Genomic DNA, 6,162 nt, shown 5'->3' with positions numbered 1-6,162 from the left:
TAACAGAGGTTGCAGTATGAGGGCTGTTTCATATTCTTTGAATGGTCTGCCCCAGTATCTAAAAACTTGAGAACAGCCATTTCTCATGAACTGCACACTAAATGGGTAAAAAAAAGAAAGAAAAAGAACAGCTTTGCAAGCACTGCAAAAACAAAGTGGGTTTTAATCTGTCCAGTGTCAAATTAGGCATTTACTCTCATTTACTCTTAAAAATCAATACCGTTTCCTCAGCACCTTAGAAAAATCAATACCGTTTCCTCAGCACCTCATTTTGCACAGCCTAAACATGCTCTCCCTGACAAACAGCAAGAAGGAGGAAAGTCAAGAACACTTGACATTCTGTGCAGCATCCAGAAGACAACAATTACCATCAAATTTAAATATTTAACAAATATCTGCTATACATAGGTGCCTTGTACTAGACAGATTTCTGAATCATCTCTGCTGCAGGTGGTTGCACTTGGCCTGGGTAGCTTCTAAAAAATTAATCAAAAATAAATGGATGAACAGCATAACTATATGTGCCTGTGGTCTGGCCAACTTATGTTGGTCTTCACAGAAATAACAACTGGATAGTTATTGTCTCCAGCCTTAATTTGTTTGTGTCACCAAATTCTCGCAACTCTAGAGCGCTTTTATATTCTTTTTTATAAACACTAATTTTGATAACCTTTTGCCACTTTATTAAGTACTGCCAGCACTTTGGCAGTATTTGCTGTATCAGTCTGCCACTGTGTTGCCGACTTTACCCCCGATTAACAACTAAGTGAAGGCTGATTTACTTTTACAGCCTTGGCTGCTGAGTCTGCTTTTCGGTCCAACTGCCTGTTTCATCTGTGCTGCAACAAAACAGGAATTCACAGAGACATCTCAGTTGCCAGCAGCTGCTTTGACACGACTGAAATTTTTTTTTTATAAAGATGTTCAATAACAGATGCTATGTTACAAAAAAAGTGTTTTTCTCTGACAAGAGACTTTTCTCACATACTGTAATATGAATTTAACACAATGGTTCTTAACCATGCTGGAGGTAGTGAACCCCACCAGTTTCATATGCGCATTCACTGAACTTGGCAAGTGGGGGGCGTCATCACAAATCATTTGAGTCGGGTGTGTGTCTTGTCCTCTGCTGAAACCCTGGGGTTCAATCGAACCAATGTTAAGATGTTAACTGATTTAACACAATACAGATCCACTTGTCTTGCACAAACAGCATAGTAAGTAATTAAATAAATACTAATAATTAAATACAACTTTACATGAAATATTGCCTTGAAAAACAAGCAGCAAGTAAACATGCTCAGTTCAATGCATGGATAAAAAAAACTTCATATACTCACATCAGCATTTAGTGTCACCAGTTCATAGGAATTCAGATGAGCCTCACAGGGTAGGTCTGCTGCACTATGGATAGATTGGATTGCATTATTAGAGCACAGCATCTTCCCTTGGTGTTTGAACTACAGAGTAATCTCATTACAACAGCTAATAATCAGCATTTAGGCATATTCATAACAGTAATCAGGATTACAGTGAAATAAGATTAAAAGTACAACTGTGTCAATTGTATGAATTATATTAAATATATTAATAATTAATTTAATAACAATAAAACAGCTATTAAACCTAAATTTAAGTGTATATTGCAGATTACTCTAAACAAAGTGTTCTCAACCTAATATTTAAAACTGTTTGGGTTTTTTTCAAATTTTGTTCATAAATCAAAGACTTCTAAATTACACGGCTTCTGTAGCTGCCTTGGGTGACCAGATGTCCACTTTGTTCTGAACATACTCATTTGAGAGGGATTTTGACCTGCCTTAACTTTCGTCACTTTGTCATTGTTCATGTCTCATAAACTAGTTAGGCTCTACTGTCTATATGCCTATTCACTTCCACTCTGGGTTGTGGACAGAACAATGTAATTACAAAAACACACTTTAAAATTCACAGGCTCTAAACACCCTGTTATTAAAATGAGACTCTTAAGATTGATATTGTATTATGAGTCATTTATTTGTCTTGATTCATTGGTAGGAGGCACTCAATGGTTAGATAGACAAATGTAGGACACTATTTAAATAGTGCTATTGGTATTTTCACCTTTTGATTTGAAAATAATAAATGGCCATTAGAAGACTAATTCATCAGGGTACCTTTACCTTTAATACTTAAGTATATATTAAGGTAAATATTTTTATACATCTACTCAAGCGACAATTAAATTGAATACTTTTTACTAGGGTAATATGTGTATTTGCTACTCAGTTGTTTGTGACATATGTTGCAGTTAAAGAATGTTACTACATGGTTAAATACAACAATTAAGTAAAATAAAAAATATATAAATAAGAATAAAATTCGATAGAAGTATAATTTATTATTTAATAACAAATATTATATAAAAATGACACCTAGATATGTATCCCCTTGTTGAACGTTACCGACAGCGACTCCGTTTTTAATGATGGATATTTTCGCAGGTGCAAACACGGTTCAATTAAGACCCAGAGTTCAGTTCCATACGAAGACTTCCGAATATGGAATAACAACGCCATCCAATAACAGCACAACTTCGGAAAAAAAAAAAATTAATAAAAAAACCCACAAATTTATATACATATAAATATGCATATAGTGTATGAATTGCATATAAGTTCTAACTGAAACGTTAAATCTAAGGAGTAGCTGCGCCAAATTGCAGCCAATATCAGCAAACGAAAACGAGTCAGTGTGAAACGAGTCAGCTTGACAAAAATATATATATTTTTTTTTTACATTTCGGCTTTAAAACAGTAAGCAAACAGTAAGTCAACTCCCCCGTTTTCTTTCTTACCTTGCTGACGTACACAAAACAACAGACAAGCCGGAGCATCACTGACATACTGAACAAAAATAGTAAAATAATAATATAATAAAAATATTTTAAAAATATATAAAATAAATTAAAGTTAAATTAATGTTAAAATAGTGTCTTAATAATTTTACTGTGTTTTTGCTGGTGGTGCGTCGGAAGCTGCAGTGGTCATAATTAATGTTCATTGTATTCAGATGTGCAAAGCCGCATCGACGGTTGGGCGTGGCTTACGTAGTTAAAGGAGGACTCGTGACGCTCAAGTACAGCAGCAGACATTCTCCCCCAAAAGAACGCTCACTTTCATTGCTTTTATACAGTGCAATTGTTTCCAACAGCATGTATGGCAACATTTAGTTAATTAAGACAACTGTCAATGATTTTAAACATTCTATCTTGGTTTAAACTTGCTACCTCCTGTGAAAGTAGAAAGGCAAAACAAAATAACGCAGTATAGACTGGATAATGCCATAGTTAATGCTCATAAAGCCTTAGATGGCTAGAAAGGCATTATAAAATCTTTTCTGAGGACCAGGAACTAACTAACTGAAAACATGCCTCTGTGAAAACTGAACCAGAAATGCCTTGAGGTGAAAGTGTTATTTTCCAACATGATAATGATCACAATACACAAAACTGGTGAAAGACTACTCACTATTATTAGCATTTTACTTTTAAAAATTTAAAACTTTTAAAAACATGCAGCTGCATTTATTTTGAGATAAAATGACAGATTTGGTATTGTTTACATATATTTTCGTTGGAAAGTCAGAATGTCTTTAAAAGAGAAATTATTACACAATTGTGTTAACATCGACTGAAACAAAATGTTTTGTATTAGGACTTACACTTGTGTTTAAGCTTGGAAAATATATTTCACCTTGTACTTTTTTTCTGGATTTTTTTGTATGGCATGTCAATGTCATAAAAGATTAAAACCTGGATTTCAACCAAACTATACAGCTCCTCTACAAAATCTGTTAAATCCACTCTTGCCTTAAATATTTTGAGATCCACTTCTCAAATGTACAAATATTGCTGAAAACATTGCAACACTAAGCTTTAGAGAATAGCTACAGGCAACTACACTGAGTGCTTTATAGTAATACATTCTTGTACTTGAATAAGTATTTGACTTATACAGGAGGTCAGGTTGGATAAGAGGAAGACATGTAACCTGTGTAGAAGCCACATACAAACAGAACGTTGGTCATTACAGGAAAAAGCCCATTTCTAATGTCATGCAGAGTGATGATTGTGATGTTTAAAACTTAGGTTTTTGTTCAGTAAAAATTGGGCGGTATTTAAATGTCAAGTAGGATTATATCAGTGCAGAGAAAGAGAGCCTTTGGCCTTTTATTAAATACATAGAGCCAAGTTTTCTGGGCTTTAAAGCCAGTGTTCAGACAAAGTCAAACAAAATCCATTCATGCACCCGTTCAGCCATCTTTCTCCCAACATTTATACCACTTATCTTTTCAAAGGTCACTGGGAAACCATTGCCAACCTAACCAGGCGTTTGGCGAGATTCTCAATGCAGCCATCTACAGTGGATCTGGTGCTGTCGTGATGACTTGGGTCCGGAAGGTTTCAGGTTAGAATCCGCCAGCTGCCAAGTTCCCACCGAGGTGCTCTGAGCATGGCACCGTCCCCACACACTGCTGCCCGGGTGCTCAAAGCTGTTCACTTTGGTGATGACTCAAATGCAGAGGTCACATTTGGTTGGGTGCAGTGGTGTGCTGTGTAACAAAGACAAGGAGTTCACTTTCCTTCCTTCCTTTACACTGCTTCAAATATTCATTAATTCAACTTGTCAGCCATTAAATCAATCCATGCCAATGAATATCAACAACCAGACAAGCCTTAACAAAAAGTGTGAGGTATGTCTGTCTCACTTCCCCGCTACTTGTGTTGAGTTTATCAGTGTCATCACACTCAAATGTGTCTCATTCATTAGTCTCACTCGTGTCTGTATGTGTATATACTGTATATACTGTACCTCTCTCCATCACTCAGTCCTTGTCGGTTCATTCTTCAGTGTAGGTCGGCCATGCCAGGCTGAGCTTTGTTCTTGTTCCTGTTTCTGTCCTGTCCATGCCTAGTGTTTATGCACAGTGTTTTGCACTTCTGTAGTACTGCTTATTCCAGCCTGCATCTCGAATGCAGTTATTGGATACTTTTTGAATCTTCTGAATCATGAATAAACTTCATGCAACTAGGGAATGCCTCTCGAGTACTGCAACTTTATGACTCCAACCCCAAATATAACAGAAAGGTTTTTCTAAGCTTTAAAATGTATGATCATTCTACAGAGTTTGTGCATATACTTTTGTGCGTAGACAAAGAAATTTAATTAAAATCTTATTAATATTTGTAAACCAATTTCTTCAAATTTGCATCCTCTTATTTGAAAACTTACTTTTACTTGTTCACAGTTATTATTGCTTAAGGCTTTGTTTCACTGACGCATATAACAGAAAATGTAATATTGGCAGCTAATAATGGGAAGATGGTGGAAGCTATTTGTTTAGTAGAAAATAAAATTAATTCAGGTATGACAGCAAAACTTGTCTGTCAGTGCATTCTGTGCAAGTGTCCAAAAACACATACATACTGTATACACACATACATGCATATCCATATTGCAATACACACACACATTTACATGCATATACATCTGCAATACACACACACACACACATTTACATGCATATACATACATGTATACACACACAAACATATGTATGTACATATATTCACTTGCTAATATAACATAAAAATTTAATTGAATCAAATTACTAAAACAGATATACAGAAAAGCTTGCAAAGTTATTTTAACTTTCTTTTATTTTGCTCTAACCCTCTCAAAACAATTGCCAAGATCCCTGTTCAGCCCAGCTTTCTCACTTTAACCATCCCTTGCTAAACTTATGAGCACCAACCAACAGAGCCACATCTAAACTATCATCTCTATGCCATATTGTGGAAATACATGGAAAATTAAACAGTTCACAAAGTCCTTAAAATGTGGGCACTTGTAAGGTTTAATATTCAACAAATGTAGAATAATTTACCCACAAAAAATAACCCTACAGCTACCTTTTGGGATTGGTGCAAAAACTAAAACAAAAGTAATAAAGCATTACTTTAATGTTATTAGCACACTTTTTGTTAACATGAGAATATGTCAAATCTTGTAAATTAGTGCTTCATTTTAAGAACCCTATTTCCAGTGACTTTATTCTATTTAACATGTGGAAAAAGCATTCAAATGTGTTCACGTTCAAGTACAAAAGCTCCACATTTTT

The 6,162-nt window shown here is 35.1% G+C and overlaps 1 long non-coding RNA gene across 1 annotated transcript; it reads right to left on the bottom strand.

The window, feature by feature from the left end:
* Positions 1-1,340: 1,340 nt before the first annotated feature.
* LOC103390214 (uncharacterized) lies at positions 1,341-3,420 on the bottom strand. The gene is made up of 3 exons (XR_003051891.1): positions 2,837-3,420; positions 2,415-2,573; positions 1,341-1,404 (listed from the first exon to the last, which is right to left on the bottom strand). It is a non-coding gene; the product is annotated as an uncharacterized LOC103390214 (long non-coding RNA).
* Between the last annotated feature and the right edge of the window lie 2,742 nt (positions 3,421-6,162).

This window comes from Cynoglossus semilaevis, chromosome 1, assembly GCF_000523025.1.
Source record: "Cynoglossus semilaevis isolate Cse_v1.0 chromosome 1, Cse_v1.0, whole genome shotgun sequence".
NCBI classification, from domain to species: Eukaryota; Metazoa; Chordata; class Actinopteri; order Pleuronectiformes; family Cynoglossidae; genus Cynoglossus; species Cynoglossus semilaevis.
The sequence above is the reverse complement of the archived record's forward strand: the minus strand, read 5'-3'. Positions and strand labels throughout refer to the sequence as shown.